Source organism: Felis catus, chromosome A3 (genome assembly GCF_018350175.1).
Source record: "Felis catus isolate Fca126 chromosome A3, F.catus_Fca126_mat1.0, whole genome shotgun sequence".
Lineage (NCBI taxonomy): Eukaryota > Metazoa > Chordata > Mammalia > Carnivora > Felidae > Felis > Felis catus.
Genome location: NC_058370.1, coordinates 114,675,476 through 114,703,413, shown reverse-complemented (window position 1 = coordinate 114,703,413; position 27,938 = coordinate 114,675,476). Strand labels below are relative to the sequence as shown.

The 27,938-nt window shown below is 38.6% G+C and overlaps 1 long non-coding RNA gene across 1 annotated transcript in view; it reads right to left on the bottom strand.

Annotated features, from left to right (window-relative positions):
• Positions 1–336: 336 nt before the first annotated feature.
• Positions 337–27,938, bottom strand: part of LOC123384562 — a 74,107-nt gene continuing 46,505 nt past the window's right edge. The window contains exon 4 of the long non-coding RNA XR_006595842.1: positions 337–2,212. This is a non-coding gene — a long non-coding RNA (uncharacterized LOC123384562). The remainder of the gene's footprint in view (positions 2,213–27,938) is intronic.

The following is a 27,938-nucleotide window of genomic DNA, read 5'->3' as shown; positions in this document are numbered from 1 at the left end:
ATAAACATTTAAAAAAATTAAAAAAAAAATAATGTAAGCTCCTTGAGGGTTTACATAACATTTAAGATAATAAGGCTTGAAGTCCAAATGTTGGCTCTTTTCTCTACTGTTAATAGTTGTATAACCTTTAGCATCAGATTAAACTCTCTGACACTGATTTTCTACATCAGTAAAATGGGTATAATAATACTATCATGAGCAATAGTTTTTAAGATATAAAATGACAGAGGGGTGCCTAGGTGGCTCAGTTGGTTGAGCATCTAACTCTTGGTTTCAGCTCAGGTCATGATCCCAGTGGGATCAAGCCCCACATCGGGCTTCATGCCAAGCGTGGAGCTTGCTTAAGATTTTCTCTTTCTCCCTCTGCCCCTCTCCCCATCATGCTCACACTCTCTCACTCTTTCTCTATCTCAAAAAAATAAAAATTTTAAAAAGGCGTATGGCAGAAACCTAACTCAAATGATCTTAACCCAAACAAAACAAAACAAAACAAAACTTTGTGTGCATGTATTCATAAGTAGAGAATTCAAGAAGTGGCTACAAGGCAAGACTGGATCCAGGGGTCCAAACTTTGTCACTAGACCCTCCTACTCATCATCAATTAACTCTGATTTCTTCTGCTTCATTTTCAGGAAGGGTATTCTAGCAGCTCCAGATTCAGTCAGGCCTTAGTTCTTAGAATCTAAGTAGATTCCTCTTGAAGAAATCATTCCCTTTAGAGAATTCTATCTCTGCTTATGTCATATGCCTGGAGAGGAACCGGCTACTTTGAATGGGGTAATTTTGTGCCCATCCTATGGCCCGGAGGCATCCAATGATAATCCCATTAAACCTAAAATTCACATGGTTATGTGAATGTGTGTGCACACATACACAGGGCTGGGAGTTAGTCACAATTTAGTGCGAAAACTAATAGTACTCAAACTACTTCAAGCAGAAAGGCCCACCTTGCAGAAAATTACAGAATTGTTGGAAGGGGCTGCAGTAGCTAAAGTCAAGACACTGATGGGCTTCAAATTCACCTCACCATTGACTTCATACAAGTGACACACAGAGGTCAGCATCTTAGTGTGGCCCATGAAGTTGAACACACACTGGAAAGTGGGTTCTGGCAGCTGTAAAGACTCATTTCTGCACAACACCCCCAAAACGATCACCAGGACAAGTAGGCTGGCCTTCACCTCCCTTTGACATTCTAAGCCTCGTTGGAGTACATCTCATTACCAGGAGCTAAATCACATCTAGAAACCTAATTGCCAGGGAGTGTTAGTCAGACTACTCCTTATAATACAAGCAGATCTTAGGGGGGAGGGACATGGATACTGACTACCAATAAACAACACTGAACACTAACAACCAAAAGTAATAGATAACTGGTTTTCAATATCTATTTTAATGTATACTTCACAGTTTTACACTTGAGCAACTGACACATATGAACTATAATTGCTCATTTTTCCCATGTGCAATACTAAATTCTTACTGTACTTTCAGTGTAGGGGAAGAGTTCACATCTTAGTTCCCATTATTATTGTAATATAGTAGCTAAAAATTGTTATAAACAAAATATCAGAACCTCTGTCACTTAACAACTTTAATTCATTCCTGAAAAATGTGCTAAGTTAAGCGATTTGACATGGGTAAGAATTCCATTAATCTTAATGAGAAAAGTCAAGATGAACTCCAAGCCAAGATTCACACAAAAAAGTCAACTGAACATTGAAGTAACTTCATATACATAATACATAGAAATTTTTAAATGAATAAGTGAAGTTCGGATGTAAACTGTAATTTAGACAAGGTTTACTGTACTCGCTAAAGAAGGCAAAGAAAACCTGATAAGAAGTGGTAATTGATGTAGAAGGCTACAACAGAGTAATTCTCTAGCAAGCACATTTTTCATTCTGTACCATTTTGTTTGTATTTCAACCTTTTGTCGCTTTGTGGTTATCTTACATTCAAAATGTGCTCAATGGAAAGAAAAACACAAATTGAACAAAATAAAGCTAAGTAAAAGAACATCTTGAAATACATGGAATCATGTGCACATATATGAGACGGAAAAACCGCACTGCTTCTTCACCCTGCTTGCTTAGCATATACACAAAACACACACTGTCTGGGGCTCATCCAAAGATGTTGAGCAATTCAAATCTCTTCCACTACTTCCTGATTAGAAATTGTTCTGTCGGGTAAACTGATGAGTCTTTGCCTAAAATCATAATGTTGAAATATTACTTCTTAGCATTTATTTAGCGTGCTTCATCATGAAAATATATACAAAAGATCATCTAAAACGTGGTCTATGTTTTCAATAGCATGTTCCAAGGGCCTTAATTGAACAGTTGTTGTGTAAGCTAAGTCTGTCCTTGACAAATTCAAAGCAAATAATTTCAAGTAAATTCACTTGCAGTTAGAAAACTACCTTATGCTTAAAATATCACTTTAATAATTAAATGAATTAATGTATGTAAAGTACTGGGAACTGGGTTTGACACACAGCAAAGATTTATTAATATTTGATAATATTAGTCTCAAATTATACTTTATATTTTAAACTCATAAAGTTATTAATTGTGTGATGTCACTTGCTCAATTTCAAGTCAATTTAAAAACCTTACTGGTGAAACTTATATACACTAGACTGGTTTTGGGGCAGGACAACAGAAAACAACAGTGGCCCAACACCAATCTAATAAGCAATAGCAGTCTACCAATGGGGAAAAGGCAGGAGTGTATAAAGAGTTACCCTCTGTGGTGTAGGCATATACAGGAAAGGCTAAAAGCTGAGACTGGACCAGAAACATTGGTATAAACTTCCTCACATCCTAGCCTTCACCCAACACACAGGATAACACAGAGGGATTTGAAACAGTAATGCACTAAAGACAGCCATAGCAGCAATAATGGTCAAACCTCATTTTCTGAATAGACTGACTCCACTCACAAACATGAACAGCCAAGCAGAAGAAAATATTCTTCTCATTTTCAGGCATAAATATTATTTACCTCAGTTCTAGTGTTCTACATTGTCAAACATTCAACCAAAATGTATGAGATGCAAAAAAACAAGAAATAAACAACCCATGACAAGAGATAGTGCAATCAACAGAGACAGATTCCGAGATGACTCAGATATTGGACCTACCAGGCAGAAAATTTAATATAACTAATTAACATGCCAAAGTGTATAGTGGAAAAGGTGAACAATGTGAATGAATAGAAAATTTTTAGAAGAGTGATGGGAAGTACAAGAAGTTAAATGGAATGCTACAAATAAAACACATGAAAACAGAAATGAAGAATTGTTTCAATAGGCTTATTACTAGACCGGATTCTAAGAAAAAAAATTACTGAGCTTGGATACAGGCTTACATAAACATCTTACAGATATAACAGTATATTTTAGGCTGATAACATTTTTTCTTCAATCACATACAAAAACTCTATGCTGTTACTTCTCCTCCTCCCACACTTGATGCTATTGATGTCACACTTATATCTTTTTATATTGTGCATCCATTCACAAGTTATTGTAGCTACAGTTACTTTTCATACTATAATATAGTATATATAAAAAAACAAATACATTAGAGGGACATGGATACTGTCCATTGGATACTGTCATTCTTTTTAAATGAATACATAAAGTTCGGATGTAAAAACAACCAAAATGGTTGTTTATATATTCTAATATAAAAACAAATATATTAGAAATAAAAGAGATTCACACACCATTACAGTAGTAGGGTATTCTGAATTTGACTATATATTTACATTTATCAGTGCGTTTTACATTTTCATATGTTTCATGTTGTTAATGATTGTCCTTTTGTTCAACTTGAAGAACTCCTTTTATCATTCCTTATAAAGCAGGTCTAATGGCAATGGACTACCTTATCTTTTGTTTCTTGGGAAATATCTTTATTCCTCTGTCATTTGTGAAGGACAGTTTTACCAGGTATAGTATTCTTGACTGGCAGGGTTTTTTTTTACTTTCAGCACTCTGAATATATCATCCCATTCCCTCATGGCCTGCAAGGTTTCTGCAGAGAAATCCACAGAGAGCCTTATAGGGGTACCCTTGTATGTGAGGAGTCATTTTCCTCTTGATTTTTTAAAATTCCCCTTTACTTTTAACATTTTTATTATCATGTGTCTCAGAGTAATCATCTTTGGGTTGTTCTTGCTCAGGTTCCTTTGAACTTCCTGTACCTGGATAGCTCTTCTAAGGTTTATGATTTATCTTCTACTGAGATTCTCATGATGCAAATGTTAATTTGCTTGATAATGTCCCATAATTAACATAGGCTTTCTTCATTCTTTTTTATTCCTTTTTCTTTTTGTTCCTCTAAGTGGCTACTTCCAAATGATCTGCCTTTGAGCTTGCTGATTCTTTCTTCTCCATGATTACATCTGTTGTTGAAACACTCCATTAAATTTTTCAGTTCTATCATTGTATTCCTCAGCTCCAGGATTTCCATTTGGTTCTTTCTTATGGTTTCTACTTCTTCTTCAACTCTCTAATTTTGTCCATGCGTTGTTTTCCTAATTTCATTTAGTTGTCTATCTTCTCTCTTGCATTTCACTGAGTTTCTCAAAGATTTTTATTTTTAACTATTTGTTAGGCAAGTCATAGATGTCCACTTCTTTGGGGTCAGTTATTGGAGTTTCATTCATTTCTTTTGGTGGTGTCATATTTGTCTGATTCTTCATGATCATGAGCAAACATTTCCATGAGCAAACATCTCAAATTTCATGATCATGAGCAAACATCTCTTCCAGTTTTTACAGACTGGTTTCAACAGGTATTGACTGTCTCCTTTCTATTCCCTAGGCTGATAAGATTACCTCCAGAATCACAGTCATGCTGGGATGGAGCAAGTTTTGAGGCTGTCACTGAATCTGCATGGGTGATGGGATCATTACCAGGGCATTGGGGATGCATGGATCCTGTCTGTCCCTGGGTGGATGATACTGTTTCCAGTACCTTGTTCAGTAGGCTGGTGCTGGGACAAAGGTCCACAGTTGGATCTGGAGACAGTGGGCCTATTATCAGCTGTGTAGACAAGTGTGGTTCCAACCAGGTCCCTAGAAGAGCTCCTGCCTTGTCAATGGAAGGGCCCCTGGGTGAGAAGCAGTGGCCCTGAACCATGGCTGAGAGGGGTTGTAATAAAGTCCTACAGATGTTTCAGATTTCATAGTTAAGACTGAGGTCTTCAGACCTGGCTCTGGATAAGTGTGTCTCCCACTAGGTCCCTGGGAAGGCTGGACTGCTCCCTCATCATGGCTGAAGTGGTTGAAGTGGTTGGAGCCATGTATAGAGATGTTTCAGGGTCTCATGAGGTACAGACTCAAGTCTCCCACCAGGTCCCCATGCCACCAGGACTGCTCATGGACTGTGGCTAGGAGGGCCTATAGTCAAGTATAGGGCCCTTTCAGAATCTACAGTCTGACCAAGTTTGGCAGGTTTATATTTCCAATGTTTCCTAGACCATGGCCAACAGGGACTGGAGCTGGTTCATATGCCACTTCAGGGTCCACAGCTGGGACCAATGCCTGTATATGTATTATCTATGCACAGGTGGGCATGACTCCTCCCAGGTCCCTAGGTGCATGGTGCTGGGGACAGGACCAAAGCCAAATGTGGCTGAAGCTGAGCTCTCAGGGGTATACAGCTGTTTTCAATCTGTAGCCAGGACCACGGCTGCCAAATCAGCCACCTGGATGTGAGCCTACCTTCTCAAAATGGCTCTCCTCAGCCTTAGACCACCCTGGGGTTTTTCAATCTCTGCACTGGATCCCAAAGCTCCCACAAAGGCACTCCTGTCCATGGATGGATGCCAAATTATCACCGTTAAGGGAAAATGCTAGTAAGGGATGTCTCACTTGGCCATCTTGCTGATGTCACTCCAGAATTACTTCATTCTTTCTCACAAATGCTAAGAGTTTATTCTATGGATGTGCCTAACTTTTTACATACATGAAGACTTTGTGCCATTTTGCTATTACAAATAACATGGGGTATTCATGTGTGCACATTACCTTACACAAGTATAAGTGTGTTTGTAGGATGAATTCCTAGAAGTAGAATTGGGCCAAAATGTGTATGCCTTTTTTATTTTGCTAATGGTATCAAATTGCCCTCCTTACAGGTTTTTAACAATCTACACCCCCTCCTCAGCAATATATGAGGATTCTTCATTGGGAAGCTGATATGTGAGGATGGTTGAATTGCCCATAATGTAAATTTAGCACATGTCAAATGCACCAGCATAGTAAAGGCATTAAAAAATGAGTAAAAGGGAGATCCAACATGGTGGAGAAGTAGGGGGACCTGAACTTTCCTCATCCCTCAAACACAACAGTGTTGAGGCCAAAGAACTTTCTGTTCCAAGAGTCCAGACTTCAGAGTGATGGAGACATCTCCAGTGACCCATGGGGACAACCTGGTGGGCCATAGGTATGTGAAGGCGAAATGGGAGAGAGAAATGGGTGACAGAGGAATGGAGAGCAGGGATCCCCTTCTGCAGAGAGACAAAGAGAAGAGAGAGAGAGGCTGCGGAAACATAGGACTATATCTGGACAAGAGAAAAACCACGGACTGGGAGAGAGAGAGAGAGAGAGAGAAAGATCCAAACTCTAACTACAGGGCTTCCTCCAGACTGGGGCTGGCTGCCCAGTTCATTCACCTGGGGAGGATGGGAGCCAGCCCTGGGCTCAGGAACTAGTTCAGAGGCACAGTCCACAGAGGGAGAAAGCAATCCCCTCCCTTGAGTGCTGTGGAAAGATGGTATATAAGCATTCGAAGAACAAAGGACCCTGCCTGCACCCACCAGCCAGAGACCATTTATCAGTGGCACAGAGCGGCACTTCCCTGGAACCAGGGCGCACGGAGTGGGACTCTTTAAGACATCAGGTTTAAATCCCAGTCGAGTGCCAGGGAGACAGGGGAGTCAGCAGAAAGGGACAAACCTCCTCATTTGCACCCACGCAGCACTGGGAGGAGGTCTTCCATAGGTGGGGTGAAGTGGCATGTCCCTGGAACCCCGGGCGTGCAGAGTGGGACTCTTTGGGACATCTGGGTTTGAATCCCAGACAAGCCCCAGGGAGGCATGGGATACTGTGGAGCAAAAAACAAAAACAGCCTGCTGGAGCCTGCACAGCACTGTGAGAACTGCCTGAACAGAGTGGTTTGGGACACCCAGTCCAGGGAGGAGAGACTGGGGTGTCACCATTTTTCTCCCCATCACCAGCAAGGTGGGGCTTCAGGGAAGGGACAGTGGGCCCACAGTGGAGGTGGGACCCGCCTACACCAAACTACACCCCTTCGTGCCTGGTAACTACATATCTACGGGAGTGGGATTGATGCTGACAAACCAGATAGCCGAGCCTCCAGACCAGTGCTGCTACCAGTCCCAAGGCACCCAGCAGCTTTGCATCTTCTAATTTAAGTCTTGGACAATTCTTACTACATATATATTTTCTTTTCTTCTTTTTCTCCTTCTTATTTCTTCCCTCCTTTAGTCTGGTTTTTCTGGTTGTTGGTTTGTTTAAGCAGACATATCTAATCTATTCTCTTTATACCTGTACTATAACTCCTTCTTTATTTTTCTCTCTCTCTCTGGATTAAACCATATAGTTTCTCTGGTCAATTTTCTTTTCTTTTTCCCCACCCCTGTCATTTATCTCTTTATATGGAATAAGGCCTTTTCCACCAACACCACCCCCACCCAGTTTGTTGTTGTTGTTGTTTTTGCTGTTGTTTTTGGTTTCTTGTTTGTTTGTTTGTTTGGTTTTTCTTAATTTTTCTTTGTTTATTTTTGTTTGTTTGTTTTTCCAGGGCTACTTTGACAAACAAATCAAAGTACACCTGGTGGAGGGTCCAGAACATCGCTACAAGTAGGGAGATAATGTAACCAAAGTCACAAAAACAGAGAGTAAATAAGACACTCCAAAAAACACCTCTTGAAGGGCAAGGCCCTAGACAGTGTATAACCCCTCTTTAATATAGTAGTTCTCACAGGTACAGGACATATAACAAGCTTTTAAATCACATAAGGGACAGAAAACTAGTCAAAATGATGAAACAGAAGAATTGTCCTCAAAAGAAATTCCAGGAAGAAATGACAGCTAAAGAATTGATCAAAACAGATATAAACAATAGAAATGAGCAACGATTTAGAATAATGATCATAAGATTAACAGCTGAGCTTGATAAAGGCACAGAAGAGAGCAGAGAATATATTGCTGCAGAGATCAAGGAACTAAAAAACAGTCATGATAAATTAAAAATGCTGTAAATGAGGTGAAAAATAAGCTAGAGGTGGTGACAGCAAAGATTGAAGGGGCAGAGAGGAGAATGAGTGAAATAGAAGATTAAATTATGGGAAAAGATGAAGCTGAGAAAAAGAGATAAAAAAAATTCTAGACCACAAGGGGAGAATTAGAGAACTAAGTGATTCAATGAAACATAATAATATTTGTATCATAGGAGTTCCAGAAGTAAGGGGGGTGGGGCTGAAGGGAAAGGAAACAGACATTGAAATCCAGGAGGCACAGAGAACTCCCTTCAGATGGAACAGGAATCAATCTTCTGCATGACATATAATAGTAAAACTGGCAAAATACAAAGATAAAGAGAGAGTTCTGAAAGCAGCTAGCGACAAACAGGCCTTAATCTACAAGGGTAGACACATAAGGGTAGTAGCAGACCGATCTACTGAAACTTGGCAGGCCAGAAAGGAATGGCAGGAAATCTTCAATGTGATGAACAGAAAAAATATGCAGCCGAGAATCCTTTATCCTGCAAGCCTGTCATTCAGAATAGAAGGAGAGATAAAGGTTTTCCCAAACAAACAAAAACTGAAGGAATTCATCACCACGAAACCAGTCCTACAAGAGATCCTAAGGGAGACTCTGTGAGTGGAATGTTGCAAAGACCACAAAAGACCAAAGACATCACTAGAAGCATGAAAACTACAAATAACACAATGACAATAAATCCATACCTTTCAATAATAACACTGAATGTAAATGGACTAAATGCTCCAATCAAAAGATATATGGTATCAGAATGGATAAAAAAAAAAAATAAGACCCATCTATTTGCTGTCTATAAGAGACCCATTTTAGACCTAAGGACACCTTCAGATTGAAAGTGAGGGGATGGAGAACCATCTATCATGCTACTGGAAGTGAAAAGAAAGCTGGAGTACCCATACTTACATCAGACAAACTAGATTTCAAACTAAAGGCTGTAAGAGAGATGAAGAAGGGCATTATATCATAATTATGGGGTCTATCCATCAAGAAGAGCTACCAATTATAAATATTTATGCACCCAATTCAGAGGCACCCAAATATATAAAATAATTAATCACAAACATAAGCAATCTTATTGATAAGAATGTGGTAATTGCAGGGGACTTTAATGCTCCACTTAACAGCAATGGACAGATCATCCAGGCAGAAAATCAATAAAGAAACAATGGCTCTGAATGATACACTGGACCAGATGGACTTGACAGATACATTCAGAACTTTTCATCCAAAAGCAGCAGAATACACATTCTTGTAGAGTACACATGGAACATTCTCCAAGATAGATCACATACTGGGTCACAAAGCAACACTCAATAAACGCAAAAGAATTGAGATCATACCATGCACATTTTCAGATCACAATGCTGTGAAACTTGAAATTGACCACAGGAAAAAGTCTGGAAAACCTCCAAATGCATGGAGGTTAAAGAATATCCTACTCAAGAATGAATGGATCAACCAGGCAATTAAAGAAGAAATTTAAAAATATATGGAAACACATGCAAATGAAAACATGACAGTCCAAACCCTTTGGGATGCAGCAAAGGCAGTCCTATGAGGAAAATACAATGCAATCCAGGCCTATCTCAAGAAACAAGAAAATTCCCAAATACAAAATCTAACAGCACACCTAAGGGAACTAGCAACAGAACAGAAAAGAAACTGCAAGGCCAGCAGGAGAAGAGAAATAATAAAGATCAGAGAGAAATAAACAATATAGAATCCAAAACAAAAACAAAAACAAAAATAAAAACAGTATAACAGATCAATGAAACTAAGAGCTTGTTTTTTGAAAAAATAAACAAAATTGATAAATCACTAGCCAGGCTTCTCAAAAAGAAAAGAGGGAGGACCCAAATAGATAAAACCATGAATGAAAATGGACTTATCACAACTAACCCCTCAGAAATACAAACAATTATAAGAAAATACTATGAAAAATTATATGCCAACAAACTGAACAACTTGGAAGAAATGGATAAATTCCTAGACACCCACACACTTCCAAAACTCAAACATGAAGAAATAGAAAATTTGAACAGACCCCTAACTAGTGAAGAAATGGAGTCAGTTATCAAAATTATCCCAACAAATAAGAGTCTTGGACTACGTGGCTTCCCTGGGGAATTCTACCAGACATTTAAAGCAGAGATAATACCTATCCTTCTCAAGCTGTTTCAAAAAATATAAATGGAAGGAAAACTTCCAGACTCATTCTATGAAGCCATCATTACCTTGATTCCCAAACCCACAAAAAAGGAGAATTACAGGCCAAGATCCCTGATGAATATGGATGCAAAAATTCTCAATAAGATACTAGCAAATCAAATTCAACAGCATATAAAAAGAATTATTCACCATGATCAAGTGGGATTCATTCCTGGGCTGCAGGGATGGTTCAATATTTGCAAATCAATCAATGTAACACATCACATTAATAAAAGAAAGGATGAGAGCCAAATGATCCTGTCAATAGATGCAGAAAAAGCATTTGACAAAATACAGCATCCTTTCTTAATAAAAACCCTCCAGAAAGTTGGGATAGAAGGAACATACCTAAGCATCATAAAAGCCATATATGAAAAGCCCATAATTAATATCATCCTCATTGGGGAAAAACTGAGAGCTTTCCCCCTGAGATCAAGAACACGACAGGGATGCCCACTGTCACCACTGTTGTTTAACATAGTGTTGGAAGTGCTAGCTTCATCAATCAGACAACAAAGGAAATAAAAGCCATCAAAATTGGCAAAGATGAAGTCAAACTTTCACTTTTTGCAGACAACATGATACTCTACATGGAAAACCTGAAAGACTGATAGAACTGATACATGAATTCAGCAAAGTGGCAGGATACAAAATCAATGTACAGAAATCGGTTGCATTTCTATATACAAATAATGAAGCAACAGAAAGAGAAATCAAGAAATCAATCCCATTTACAATTGCACCAAGAAGCATAAAATACCTAGGAATAAGCCTAACCTAACCAAAGACATAAAAGATCTGTATGCTGAAAACTATAGAAAAGTTATGGAAGAAATTTAAGACACAAAGAAATGGAAAAACATTCCATGTTCATGGATTGGAAGAATAAATATTGTTAAAATGTCAGTACTACCCAAAGTAATCTACACATTCAATGTAATCCCAATCAAAATTGCACTGGAATTCTTCTCAAAGCTAGAACAAGCAATCCTAAAATTTGTATGGAACCACAAAAGACCCCAAATAGCCAAAGTAATGTTGAAGAAGAAAACCAAAGTAGGAGGCATCACAATCCCAGACTTTAGCTTCTACTACAAAGCTGTAATCATCAAGACAGTATGGTATTGGTACAAAAACAGACACGTAGACCAATGGAATGGAATAGAATAGAGAGCCCAGAATTTGACCCATAAATGAATGACCAACTAATCTTTGACAAAGTAGGAAAGAATATCCAACAGAAAAAAGACAGTCTCTTTAGCTGGGAGAACTGGACAGCAACATGCAGAAGAGTGAAACTAGACCACTTTCTTACACCATATACAAAAATAAATTCAAATGGATGAAAGACCTAAATGTGAGACAGGAAACCATCAAAACCCTACATGAGAAAACAGGCAACAATCTCTTTGACCTCAGCCACAGCAATTTCTTGCTCAACACATCACCAAAGCTAAGGGAATTAAAAGCAAAAAATGAACTATTGGGACCTCATGAATATAAAAACCTTCTGCACTGCAAAGGAAACAATCAACAAAACTAAAAGGCAACCAACGGAACGGAAAAAGATATTTGCAAATGTCATATCAGATAAAGGGTTAGTATCCAAAATCTATAAAGAACTTATCAAATTCAACACCCAAAAACCAAATAATCCAGTGAAGAAATGGGCAGAAGACATGAAGAGACACTTTTCCAAAGAAGACATCCAGATGGCCAAAAGACACATGAAAAGATGCTCAACATCACTCATCATCAAGGAAATACAAATCAAAACCACACTGAGATAACACCTCACATCAGTCAGAGTGCTAAAATTAACAATTCATGAAACAACAGACGCTGGCGCAGATGTGGAGAAACGGGAACCCTCTTGCGCTGTTGGTGGGAATGCAAATTGGTACAGCCATCTGGAAAACAGTGTGGAGGTTCCTCAAAAAATTAAAAATAGAACTACCCTATGACCCAGCGATTGCACTACCAGGTATTTATCCAAGGGATACAGGTGTGCTGCTTCGAAGGGGCACATGCACCCCAATGTTTATAGCAACACTGTTGACAATAGCCAAAGTATGGAAAGGGCCCAAATGTCTATCGATAGATGAATGGATAAAGAAGATGTGGTATATGTATATACACAATGGAGTATTACTAGGCAATCAAAAAGAATGAAATCTTGCCATTTGCAACCATGTGGATGGAACTAGAGGATATTATGCTAAGGGAAATTAGTCAGAGAAAGACAAACATCCTATGACTTCACTCATATGAGGACGTTAAGATTAAAAAAACAGATGAACATAAGGGAAGGGAAACAAAAATAATATAAAAACAGGGAGAGGGACAAAACATAAGAGACTCTTAAATACAGAGAACAAACAGAAGGTTGCTGGAGGGGTTGTGGGAGGGGGATGGGCGAAATTGGTAAAGGGCATTAAGGAATCTACTCCTAAATCACTGTTGCACTATATGCTAACTTGGATGTAAACAAAAATTTTAATTAATTAATTAATTAATTAATTTTTTTAAAAGAAAAAATGGTGATAATAATAGCCCCTATAATTAAAGATAAATGCAATGATGAAACGAATAAATGTGTGTAAAGTGCTAGAACAAGGTCAAGTATATAAAAAGTACTACAGAAGTGTTAGCTGATTTTATTAAGGTTTTACTCTACCTGAATTTGATTTTGTATAGGATATGAAGTAGAGATCCCATTTCATTTTTTCCCATTTAAGGAGCTAATTATTCCAGCAATATATAGTTAATGGTCTATCCTGTTCCCACTAATGTGCAGCATCACTCTAACATATTAAGTTTCCATAAAGGTCTACTTCTGTGCCTATAAATATATATATATATATATATATATATATATATATATATATATATATATATACTTAAAATGCCCATACCACACAAAGCAATCTACAGATTCAGTGTAATCCTTGTCAAAATTCCAATGGCTTCTATAAACATCAGGGTGCATGTATCCCTTCAAATTATTATTTTTATACCCTCTGGGTAAATACCTAGTAGTGCAATTGCTGGATCATAGAGTAGTTCTATTTTTAACTTTTTAAAGTTTATTTATTTATTTTGAGAGAGTGTGCACAAGCAGGGGAGGGACAGAGAGAGAGAGGGAATCCCAAGCAGGTTCTGCCCTGCCAGCACAGAGCCAAATGCAGGGCTCAAACTCATGAACTGCAAGATCATGCCCTGAGCCAAAATCAACAGTCAGATACTCAACTGATTAAGCCACCCAGGCACCTCTATTTAACTTCTGAGGAACCTCACATACTGTTTTCCAGAGTGGCTGCACCAGTTTGCATTCCAGTCAGCAGTGTAAGAGGGTTCCCCTTTCTCTGCATCCTCACCAACACCTATCATTTCCTGTGTTATTGATTTTATCCATTCTGGCTACATGAGGTAACATCTGTGTGTGTGTGTGTGTGTGTGTGTGTGTGTGTGTGTGTACAGATGAGTATTATGCTAAGTGAAATAAGTCAGTCAGAGAAAGACAAATACCATATGATTTCAGTCATATGTGGAATTTAAGAAACAAAACAAATGGGGGCGCCTGGGTGGCGCAGTCAGTTAAGCGTCCAACTTCAGCCAGGTCACGATCTTGTGGTCCGTGAGTTTGAGCCCCGCATTGGGCTCTGGGCTGATGGCTCGGAGCCTGGAGCCTGTTTCCGATTCTGTGTCTCCCTCTCTCTCTGCCCCTCCCCCGTTCATGCTCTGTCTCTCTCTGTCCCAAAAATAAATAAACATTGAAAAAAAACTAAAAAAACAAAGAAACAAAACAAATGAACATGGGGGAAGAAAAAGAGAAGAAAACCAAGAAATAGACTCCTAACTATAGAGAACAAATTGATGGTTACTTAGAGAGGATAAGTTAAACAGATGATGGGGATTAGGGAGGGCACTTGTGATGAGCAACAGGTGTTCTAAGTGCTGAATCGCTAAATTCTACACCTGAAACAGATACTACACTGTATATTAGTTAAATAAAAACTTGGGAAAAAAAGAAAAATTCCAACGGCATTTTTTTACAGAACTAGAACAAACAATCCTAAAATTTATATGGCACCACAAAAGACCCCAAACTGTTATGGAAATTTTGAGAAAGAAGAATAAAGCTAGAGGCATTACACTTCCTGATTTAAAACTATATTACAAAGCTACAGTAATCAAAACAGTATAGCATTGGCATAAAAACAGACATATAGATCAGTGAAACAGAATACAGAATACAGAAATAAACCCACATATATGCAATCAATAAATTTATGACAAAGGACCCAAGCATATAGTGTGGAAAAAGGACAGTCTCTTCAATAGTGTTGGAAAAACCAGACAGACACATGCAAAAGAATGAAACTGGACCATTCTCTTACATCATAAACAAAAATTAATTCAAAATGGATTAAAGACCAGAATATAAGACCTGAAACCCCAAAACCGCTAGAAGAAAACACAGGCAGCAAGCTCCTTGACATTGGTCTTGGTGATGATTTTTCAGTTTTGAAATAAAAATTAAAGGCAACAATAGCAAAAATAAACAAGCTACATCAAACTAAAAAGCCTCTACACAGCAAAGAAAGTATCAACAGAATGAAAAGACAACCTACTAAGTGGGAAAAAATATTTGTAAATCATGTATCTGATAAGGAGCTAATATCCAAAATATATAAAGAAATCATGCAACTCAATAGTAAAAAACATACAAACAGATACACACACAAATAATCCAATCAAAAAATGAGCAGAGGATCTGAATAGACATTTTTCCAAAGAAGACATACAGTTGGCTATAGGTTCGTCACACAGCATTAGGGAAATAGAAATCAAAAGCACAATGAGGAACTAGAGGGTATTATGCTAAGTGAAGTTAGAGAAAGACAAGTATCATATGACTTCACTCACTCAGGACTTTAAGACACAGAACAGATGAACATAAGGGAAGGGAAATAAAAATAATAAAAACAGGGACGGGGAAAAAACCTAAGAGACTCTTAAATATGGAGAACAGAGGGTTATTGGAGGGTTGTGGGAGGGGAGATGGGCTAAATGGGTAAGGGGCATTAAGGAATCTACTCCTGAATCATTGTTGCACTATATGCTAACTTCATGTAAATTAAAAAAATAAAAAATAAATTTAAAAAAACACAATGAGATATCACCTCATGTCTGTTAGAATGGCTCTTATAAAGAAATAACAAATGTTGACAAGGATGTGGAGAAAAGGCAACACTTGGGCTCTGTTGCTGAGAATGTAAACTGATGTAGCCACTATAGAAAACCATATAGAGGCTCCTCAAGAAATTAAAAATACAACTACTATACGATCTAGCAATCCCACTTCTGAGTATTTATCTGAAGGAAACAAAACACTTGAAAAGACATATATACCTTCATGTTTATTGCAGTATTATTTACAATGGCCAAAATATGGATGCAACCTAACAAAATGTGGTAATTTTATTTATATATGTATAGGAATATTATTCAGCCATAAAAAAAGAAGGAAAACTTGCAATTTGTGACAACATGGATGGACCTTGAGGGCATTATGGCTAAGTGAAATAAGCCAGATAAAAGAGAGGCAAATATTGTATGGTCTCACTTATATGCGTAGTATTTTTTTAATGTTTATTTATTTTTGAGACAGAGAGAGGCAGAGCATGAATGGGGGAGAGTCAGAGAGAGGGAGACACAGAATCTGAAACAGGCTCCAGGCTCTGAGCTGTCAGCACAGAGCCCGACGCAGGGCTCGAACTCACGGACCGTGAGATCACGACCTGAGCCGAAGTCGGACACTTAACCGACTGAGCCACCCAGGCGACCCATGTAGTAGTATTTCTTTTTTAAATGAACTCATGGATACAGAGAAAAGTTTGGACTGGAGGTAGGGGTGGGAAAAAGATAAGTAACTTCCAATTATGAAGTATATAATACCTAAGGATGTAAAGTACAGCATGGTAACTATAGTTAATACTACTGTATTATATATTAAGTAGTATTAAGATATATTAATAAAATACATCTTAAGAGTTCTCATCACAAGAAAAAAATGTTGTTACTATATGTGGAGATGGAAATTAATTAAATTTTCTTGTGATGATTATCCTACAATATATATAACTATCAAATCATGTTATGTACTTGAAACAAACATAATGTTATATGTCAATTATATCTTGATTTTTTTTAAGAAGTGGGGCACCTGGGTGGCTCAGTTGGTTAAGCATCTGACTTGGGCTCAGGTCATGATCTCACAGTCCATGAGTTTGAGCCCAGCACTGGGCTTTGCGCTTCCAGCTTCAGATCCTGTCTCCCTGTCTCTCTGCCCCTCTCCCACTCTCATTCTCTCTCTGTCTCTCTCTCTCTCTCTCTCTCTCTCAAAAATAAACAAACATTAAAAAAAAAAAGGCAAAGTGTTGCCTTGTTTGACCTCAGTTGGGAACATGCATATTGGGCAACACATATTTTTCATTACTCTGTGCATGTAGTGAGTGACCACAAAAAGTGCTACAAATACTGATTTAGGGATTACAAATAAATTTCAGAGGGAGGCAAATTTGAAAATACAAAATTTACAAGTTATGAGAATTAACTATATGTTTGCCAAATTAGAAGGCAGAACATAACTTATTTGATAGTTCATTGGCCTCATTTATAACTTTTAAATATTTACACATATGAAATTGGGACTTCAATTTGACTCTTCCCCAGATGCTAGGGAAAAGGCCTGTTCTTCATCCTAAGGGCCAACCCTGGTCAGAATTGTGAAGCAGGCAAAATTTGTGGCTAATCCCTCTAATCCATACATTTTGGGGCCTGTAATACATTCTTTTAATTCCTGTCCTCTTATTCATAAATCATCATTACCTCCCTATGCTTAGGGACACATAGACAAACATACACACTCACATACGTATCATTGCTTTCTTCAGAAACTGACTCTACACAGAATGGAAACCTAAGCTAGTTAGAAAAGAAAACTGACATTAGTCTCTAATATTTTGTCCCCCTCCCTGTTTTTATATTATTTTTGCTTCCCTTCCCTTATGTTCATCTGTTCTGTATCTTAAATTCCTCATATAAGTGAAGTCATGGGATACTTGTCTTTCTCTGACTGACTAATTTTGCTTAGCATAATACCTCTAGTTCCATTCACATATTGCAAATGACAAGATTTCATTCTTTTTGATTGCCGAGTAATACTCCATTGTATATATATACCACATCTTCTTTATCCATTCATCCATCAATGGACATTTGGGCTTTTTCCATACTTTGGCTATTGTCGATAGTGTTGCTATAAACACTGGGGTGCATGTGCCCCTTCGAAACAGCACACCTGTATCCCTTGGATAAATACCTAGTAGTGCAATTGCTGGGTCATAGGGTAGTTCATTTTTAATTTTTTGAGGAACCTCTGTACTGTTTTCTACAGTGGCTGCACCATTTTGCATTCCCACCAACAGTGCAATCAAATGAATTCTTTCATGATAATGGACTACTCAGCTCTATTAAACTATGCTAATAAGCTACTGCTCCCAGGGGATATCAAGTTTCAACTGGATTTAATTTTTTTTCTGGAAAACCCCTGAAGAATGACTCAGGATTTAAACATAATAGTGTATCTTTCTGGAAGATACTTGAGGGTTACACAGAGCTTTCAAATCATATCACCAAATTAGAATCTGTTCCAAGGGACATTTTATGTATTAATGTGATCCTTTCCCCTAGTAGTCAGCCAAAAATATCATTAGAAAGAACAGGAGACATCCCTTCTGTGTCCTGAAGGGGAATGGAGAGTCCATTAGTCAGGCAGAAGGGCAAACATCAAAGGATATAAGCTATGGGGTTGGACACACACTACAGCTCTGCTGAGCCAAGTTCACTGTGTTCTTGGAGAAGCAGGTCCACATAAGGAGGAAACTGGGTCAAGAGTAAGGGCAGATGAGGTCTAATAAAGGAATTGTGCATGTAGGGAGTAGGAGCTGAATGAATCTAGAAGCAAGGAGCTCTAAACCCACCTCTTCTTAAAAACACTCACTTCAAGTCCCCTGCCTCTGGGAAACCAATTTTTCCTTGGAATACCAAAAAAACAGTGGTTCTTACACTTTGAAATTTCACAGACTATGCTTATTTCTTTTAATTGGGATACATGAATAGCCAACTTTTTACTTTGTTAATTGAATACATTTTTTTAAAAACCTAACATTTGTCATTATAATAATTTCATTTAAGAAAGTAATATTTTCACATCAAAAAAGTAGAACAATACAATTACAGAATAAAGGAGAGTCTTTTCCATTCTAGAAATAACAGCTGATGGCCTGACACTGACATTTTGTGGCACTCCAGTGGAAATGTCACTGCAGACTGGCACAGTCCTGGAGATGAGCAGCTGAAATCTCTTTTCCAGAACAAGCTCAAATTCCAGGCTCACTGTCCCAGGGCCATGTTTGACATTGGGAATCTAGACTAGCTTTATGGTCAGGAGGAGTCCCTATGGCTTCTTCGAACAGAAGCTTGTGGCCAGTGTGGACGTCCACAGTGAGCTTCATTGTGCTTTCTCCAATAAGCCTTCCCTTAAACCTCTGCCTTTGACACTAATCAGAATTTGGGGTGCCAGGGTGGGTTCAGACCTCAAGCAGAACCTGGCCAGAAAGGACTTGATATCAGATGGTTCTTACCTGGAAAGTGACTCACGCTGCCCTCCTATCCTGAAAGACAGGGCCTGCCTAGAGCCCAGCGGGAAATGTGTGCTCAAAGCACAATGGCAGCTAGTGTTTCATAGGGTGGTTCATTCTTTCAGGAAGCAAGGTTTTTTGCCGCAGCCAGTAGACCAGTGGGAGAGACAAGCTAGAGAGAGCATGTGCACAGGTGCCAGGGGAGGGTGTGTTTCAAACACCCTTTTGGCATCTCATTGTATCTGACTGAGAGGCAGTTAGGCCAACAAAGGTTTCAGCACAGCCCAAGAGGCCAGGTGGGCTCTGACGATGGGCATCTGGATGGGAGGATGTGCGTGAGCCATTGTTGATCCATAGTCAAGGTGTTTTCCTGCCTCCTGAAGTATTATTTAGTTGAGATCACATAGGTCTGCTTTGGCACTCAACTTTGGTTTCCTGATTCTGGATTAACCATAAGACACCTTGGCCTATTTCTAGCTTCTGGAAATTTAATTTGGAGCTGAAAACATACTGGCATATGTTTCAAAGTTCTAGTATCAACTATTGATCTGATATTATATTTGAGTATCATCACCTCACACCATCTCACCTGACATCACATCCATGTGTCTCAAGCTTGCTGTCTGTGAGGTCAGAGCAATAACTCTAGAAGCCACTTGTGGTATAGCCATTGTTCCAAATATATGTACCATTCTATATGCCTTTTTATGGATAGGTTTATCCTACATGGGCACCTAGAGAGAAGACAACTTTGCCAAGGTGATGGGTAACATGAGACTCCTATTCAAAATGGTCCTTCAGAGATGGAGGCACTGGTAAAAACCATGGAGAAATGACTGACAGAGCCAACACAGCTTTAAGCAGAGCTTCCTAAATGACTTCTGACCAGGGAAAACTTTCTCTCAGTCATAGCCCCACTGGGATTCCCTGTCTGGGAACCACTGGCCAAGATCACTCCCCATTTGCTCAGTGTCTGGCTGGTAGCTACAGAACAATGCCCCTGGGACTGTGAACTAAATTACCATCTAGAAGTTGAACTAGAAACAGTCTCATAATATCTTTACCTAAAGGGACATGATAATTGCTTGGTCAAAGCAGGAAGAATGACCTAGGAATCAAATCAAGGTATGAATAAACTTGAAGGAAAAAAAATTATCTAATCAACCATACTAACGTACGTGAACACATGAAACCAAAGAGCAAGTTTTAGTAAATGTTATTCGCCTACCCCCCAACCCCAGTCCAAAGGAGGTATAATGAAGACACTGAACTGGATGAGTTGATGGTCTGATCACATTAACATACTCTACCCTCCCAATCTACCCAACATCCTTTGCTCTGGTTCAAAATTCACCAGGCAAAAGGCTGGTAATGGTTTTGATTCTTTGTCTCCTGAGGAGAGGATGCTCTGAACACAGGCACAAATATTTGAGGCCTGTGGACAGGCATATCCTCCTATTGAAAACCAAATAAATAAATAAGTAAATAAGTAAATAAGTAAGTAAATAAATAAATAAATAAATAAATAAATGGCATTCTGGTTTACACAGAAATCTCTTGTGAATTTTGCTTGGGTGGATTGGGCCTGGATGGTCTTGTGGTCTCTGGAATTACAGACAAAACCGTTTATTTGCCCTACAAGATTGACTACAATTTGAGGATCCCACTGAGACACCACCTGAAGGCTCAGCTAGCCTCCCTCTATGCCTTTTTGCCAGCAGCAGCCTCTGACATCTGCACTCACTACTCATTTGTCTCTTCCGTAGGTTGCCCTATGTTGTAGGTGCCATGACACCCCCAATTTTTCAAGTAAAACACAATCTGGTCCTTTAAATGTTTATCCAAGTCGTTTGCAAGGTGCATGAGAACGGAAACATCTAAAAACCTCTTATATCCCCAGGGAAGGACCTGAATAGAGGCAAGGAATTTGGAATGACTCAGTAGGAAGTAGGCTAGGTTGGAAAGAGCTTGAACTCAGAATGATGGCAGTTGGGGCCCAGCTCTACCACTAATGAATTCCTTACTTTTTCTGCATCTCAAGATCTTCAGCTGTAAAGGGAAGGATCACCTGAATTTTCACTCTATACAACAGTGGATCTGTATATAATCTGCTGAGGTTAAAAATTAGAATGTCAACTATTTAAATACCAAAGTGTCCATTTCCCCCCAAATCTGGGGTTTCCGGGGAAAGATACAGTTCTATGGAGCTTCAGGCTTTCTTCAAGCCCCAAGTTTCTATTGGGCTAGAGATACAAGTATGTGAGGATAAATGACTGTCAGAGTTAAAGGTAACAAATAATTGATCCCAGCTGAGCCTCCCTCAAGGGGTCTAGGGAAGGCCACAAGCTGTGAAAGTCCATCTGAATGATGGCTCCGTTGCTTAAGGGACTTCATCCAGGACAGTTTGAACCCAGTGACACAGAACTCAAAGCCTAAAACAGGAACTAAGAAAGAAATCCTCAGAAAGACAGTCACACCCCGTGATCTATGTCCTGGCCAGTTGTCCTGCTGGCCACTTTCCAACCTTGTGATTAAAAGACCTTGAAGCTCACGGCCAGTGAAGGAACAATGTTATTATTCTAGCCAATAACTTCCAGTTCCCTCTCCACCAATCTCAAAGACAAACCAGAAACACGTTCAGGCAACAAGACATTTCAGTTGTCAGACATCTTTAGCTATAAAATGTTTTTTAAATTTTTATTATTGCAACCTTCAAACATATAGAAGAGGAGAGAAAATGGTATTATGAACACTCATATACCCATCACCTAGATTTTAAAATTGTTAATATTTTGCAATATTTGTTTCTTTTAATTTTCTTCTGCTAAAGTATTTCAAATACCAGATATTTTATCTCACCCCTGTATATCAGTATGCATCTCTGAAAACTGAGGACCTGTTTACATAATTACAATAGCATTTTTCATACATAACAAAATTCATAATAATCTCCTAATATCAACTAATACCTAGTCTATATTCAAATTTTCCAGTTACCTGCACCCCCCAAAATACCTTTTATAACTGATTTATCTGAATGAATGTCCAATCAAGTACCATACACACATTTGGTAGATGTGTCTCTGAGGTCCCTTTTAAATGAGAACAGCCACCCCCTCCTTTTCCCTTCTTCTGTTACTGAAGAGGCCAAAGTAATTGTCTTGTAGAACAGGCACATTCTGGATTTGTCTATTTGTTTCCTTGTTGTTGTTGTTGTTGTTGTTGTTTTCTGTACCCTCTGCATTTCTTATCAACTGTAGTTAGGTCTAAAGGCCCTAAATGAGATTTTGTTTAAACATTTTTGGCAAGAATACGTCATAGATGACACTGTGTGTGTCACCGTGCAACACAGCTGGAGATAGCCCATGGCATCTGGTTATCCCTCCATTGAATGTTGATTTGATCACTGGGGTGAGGTAGTGATTACCACATCCCTCCACTGCAAATTCTGATTTTTGCCCTTGGGACTAGTAGTGGCTCTGGGCAGTGACACTTTGTGGCCAACTAGTTCCTCAGCTCTTTTTATTTTTTAGCAGACATTCTTCAGTTCTTCCATACTGAACAATACAGTTGTCCTGATATAAATTCCTACTCTGTGCTTAATTCTTTCCCATTAATTACTGTATCCAGAATAAAAACTTTCTGTAGTAGTCACCCCCAATGATTAGTAAGCAAGGTTTTCTTTGGGATTTTTCTCAGTACAAGTAGACATTTACTGACTTTGTGTATGTTCAATATGTTTTCATCATTTATAGTCATTGGGGTTTTGGGGGGTTTTGGTTTTGGGGTGTTTTTTTTGATCCTCAAATTGTCCCACTTTGGCCATTGGGAACCCTCCAGACTGGCTCCTGTGTCTTTTTGACATGATTCCATTACACTTGAGTGCTGACTTGTTTTCTGCAAAACAAGTTATTCCAGGCTTATATTCTACATTCTCTGTCCCAGACCTGAAACCAGCCATCTCTCCCAAGTTGCCTGCCCTGCTCCCTTTTGTGGAAAAAAAACAAAATCTGGCTGCTGGGAGTACTCTGCTCCTGTGGTGTCACTGAATAATATATTTAGCACTTAGCTTAGCGTGTTTAACGTTATGTTGGCTTCTACTATTGGATGTGACAGTTTACATCATATACTTCAATTCCCACCTGTGTGGCAATCACTTCGCTTATCTTATTTTCTTCCCCCTTTCCTCTTTCTCTCATATTTTTATAGTTTGGATGTTTTATACTATAGCTTACACATGACATTTAGATACTGCTCTTCCAATCTTATTTCCTCCTTTTATTTAATCTTAGGTCTATAGTTAACTATATCCAGTGCCCACCATCCATTCTTGGGCCTAAGTTTCTCCAATCATCTCTTGGGCTGAAGCCTATCCTCCAGCAGATTACACAGGATAAGTCAACAAGTACTTGCATGTTCAAAATAGCTTTTATGTGTCCTTGACATTTGAAAAATAAGTTGGTTGGGGCGCCTGGGTGGCTTAGTCAGTTAAGCGTCTAACTCTTGGTTTTGGCTCAGGTCATGATCTCACGGTTCGTTGGTTCAAGCCCCACATCAGGAAAGCCTGCTCAGGATTCTCTCTCTCTCTCTTTCTCTCTCTCTCTCTGTCCCTCGCCCACTTCTACTCTCTCTCTCAAAATAAATTAATTAATTTTTTAAAATTTAAAAAGAAAAACAAGTTGGTTGGATATGAAATCATTAGTTCATACATATTTCCTTTTGTATCCTATAGAAGTTCTTTAACAACTTTCTGCATTGAATGTCTGCATTATATGTCTGATAAAGCCCTAACATTCTTCCTTCTGTAAGTGATTTGGGTTTTCACCTGGAGGCTCAGATTTTTTTCCTTTATCTTCAAGATATAATCATTTTGTTAGGACATGTCTAGAATTACTGTAACAGGAAATTTTTCCCAAAATCATGGTGTGTACTTTTCAACATGTAAATGCGGGTTTTATTTCATCAGACTTTTTAAAAAAAATTTTTTAATGTTTATTTTTGAGAGAGAGACAGACAGACAGAGCGTGAGCAGGGGAGGGGCAGAGAGAGAGGGAGACACAGAAACAGAAACAGGCTCCAGGCTCTGAGCTGTCAGCACAGAGCCCGACCCAGAGCTCGAACCCATGAATCGTGAGATCATGACCTGAGCTGAAGCCTGGCGCTTAACTGACTGAACCACCCAGGCGCCCCTGATTTTTTTTTCTTGAATTATAATTTTTATATATTTTGCTTGTTTCATTTTTGTTTTTCATGGTCTTCAATTATATAAAGGGTGGATCTTCCTTGCCTGTCTTACAAATATTGCATTGACTCTGACTCTCTCTCTCTCTCTCTCTCTCTCTCTCTCTTTCTCTCTCTCAACCACACACTGGCCTTCCAGAGCGCCCCCAGTCTCTTGCTTCTCTCTGCACATGTTGCTTCTCCAGGACTGTTGCACAGCTATCATTTGACAATTGTCCATTCACGCTATTCTAAACTGGATCCTCTCTTTCTTGGATCCTGTATCTTCTTCTTTCTTTTATTTATTTATTTTTTTTTTTAACATTTATTCATTTTTGAGAGACAGAGCATGAGTAGGGGAGGGGCAGAGAGAGAGGGAGACACAGAATCCAAAGCCAGCTACAGGTTCTGAGCTGTCAGCATAGAGCCCGATGTGGGGCTTGAACTCATGGACTGTGAGATCATGACCTAAGCTGAAGTCGGAGGCTTAACTGACTGAGCCACCCAGGCGCCCCTTCTTTCTTGTTTTTTTCACTTATTTAGTGGAACACATTCTCTGATAAATTCCTGATAAAATGTATGTGGTAGGTAAAGTTTTTGAGATCTTGCATGTCAAAAAAAAAAAAATGTTCATCTAACTTCACACTTCACTCAAATATAAAATTCTAGGTGAAGAAACATTTTCACTCAGGGGCACCTGGGAGGCTCAGTTCGTTGAGCGTCCGACTTCGGCTCAGGTCATGATCTTATGGTTCCTGGGTTCGAGCCCTGCGTCAGGATCTGTGCTGACAGGTCGGAGTCTGGAGCCTGCTTCGGATTCTGTGTCTTCCTCTCTCTCTGCCCCTCCCCCACTCACACTCTGTCTCTCTCTCTCTCTCTCAAAAATAAATAAACATTTAAAAAAAATTTTTTAACTTCATTCAGAATTGCCTTTTCCCACTGTCATCTAGCTGTCAAATGTTGAGGTTAAGAAATTAGATGCTATTCTTATTTGTTATCTTTTGCATGTGACTCTTCTCTCCAGACATTTTTAGAACCATCACCTAGAGTAATATCCCAAATAATGATGTTTCTTGTGTTCTGTCATTTCTCATTTCTTGTGGGACACTCAATCACTTAAACCTGGAGCGTTATTTTCTTCAGTTATGGAAACATTCCTCATTTTTTAAATATAATTTCTTCTCTCTCAACTTAACTTGGAGGTTCATTCTCTGCAATTCCTATGAATCACATACTGGGTCTCATAAATTTGGTTCTCTAATTTCTTTAGACTTTATGTCTTATTTTCCTTCTCTTTACCTCTGTTCTATCTCTGTGATTATTTCTTCAATTTCTTCTTCCAACCCTTTCACTGACTCTTTTATTTTAGCTGTCCTATTTTTTTTATCTTCCAGGAGTTCTTTTTTGATCTCCAGTTACTCTCTTATGAAGCATCTTGTTCTTGCCTGTTATTACAACATGGTGTTATCTCTTTAAAAATATTTATTATAGTTTATTTGGTTGACCTTTTTCCTTGCATCATCTCTTTTCCTCTAGCTCTTTTTACTGTTCATCATTTTTGTTGTTGTACTCTTATTTGGGTCCCCTTCATATTAAGGTCTCTTTAAAAACTGTCTGATGATCCTTGGGTTTCTACTTTTATGTGAGAGAGGCACACTAAAAAATTTAAGAGTTCTATGTGCATGAGCAGGACATGACTGCTGGATGGCTTCTCTAAAAAGTGATCATGTAGTTAGTCCACTTTTCACTGGAGACTCAAATGTCAGTATTGCTAGATATTTACTCTGAAGATATTAGTATTTCCAGAAAAGTGTTTCAAAACTAGTGCCTCGGGGATGCTTTCCAGGAGCCAAATAAACAAAGAGGAATGTTTGTCTCACTGCTTAAAAATATTCCTTATCCTTTAAGCTTGAAATCTCCACTTTGCCTCATGTCCAGAGACTCTCCGATTCAATTTTTTGAGAGATCATAGCTCTTCCCTTTTGTGGAGGGGTAGATTAGCTCGATACTGAAAGAAAAATTTGGGGACGTAGTATCTAAATGTTACTTTTGTAAACTAACAAAAAATGACCTTGAGAATTTGGGGCTAGGTATTCAAGTGGGCCAAGAACAAAATGGGGGCCCTGGTCCTCCAATCCCTAACACTGTGGGTGACCAGTAAGAAGCAGTGCAAAGAAGCACTCAAAACACTGCACTGTTAACAATGGATTTCTGTCCCAGCAACTGCTAACTCTGATAAGTGCTTTGTTTTAAAATTGTTATTCCAGCTTTCAGGACAATAAAGGTACACCCAAACCAGGGAAATTTAGAAATCATTTCCTAAATTATAGTTGTCAAATCAGAATTTCTGGAGCTAAAGTGTACAGTTAAAGTCTAAAATGTATGCAGATAGGATAAGTTTTCAGGAGTGAACTAAAAAGAACCAACTTACCACTGAGTTTGCCAATGCCAGTTTAGGTAAAGCTGGGGAAAGGTGCATTTCAGTGTCAAGAAACTAGCATTTCCTTACTAACTAAGATTTGAATTTGAGAGGTTTAAAATATAGAGAGAAGTAAAGTAGTGACAACAACAATGCAAAGGCAGGAAGGGTTTATATATAGTTTAATTATTCCAAGGCTCTATTTTTATCAACAGAATGGTAGAATTATTTATACTAAAGTGTATAAGTCAAGGATGTGTGTTGTAATCTCTGTGATAATTACTAAAAGAATAGTAAAGGAGGTGTGCTTGGGTGGCTCAGTCAGTTGGGTGTCTGACTTTGGCTTACATCATGATCTCATGGTTTGTGGGTTCGAGCTCCGCATCAGGCTCTGTGCTGACAGCTCAAAGCCTGAAGCCTACTTTGGATTCTGTGCCTCTGTCTTTCTCTGTCCCTCTCCCACTCATGCTCTCTCTCTCTAAAATAAATAAACATTAAAGAAAATTTAAAAAGAGTAGTTAAAAAATAGAAATAACAAATTAATACAGAGGATAGGAGTAAGATAATAAAAAATTATTTTGGTTAATACAAAAGAAGACAAGAAAGGAAAGAAAGAATAACATAAAACAGGTAGCTCAAATAGAAAACAAACAATAAGATGGTAGATAATCCAAATTTATCCATAACTCCACTACTTATAAATTGGCTAAATCTCTAATTAAAAGAAAAAATCAAATTGAATTTTTAAAAAGCTAGATGCTACCTATTTTTAAAATTTTTTTCATTTAAGTTCAAGTTAGTTACCATACAGTGCAGTATTAGTTTCAGGAGTAGAACCCGGAGATTCATCACTTACATAGAACACCCAGGGCTCATCCTGCAAAGTGCCTTCCTTAATGCCCATCACCCATTTAGGCCATCTCCCAGTCCACCACCCCTCCAGCAACCCTCGGTTTGTTCTCTGTATTTAAAGTCTCTTATGGTTGCCCTTCTCTCTGTTTTTATCTTATCGTTCCTTTCCTTCCCCTATATTCATCTGTTGTGTTTCTTAAATTCCA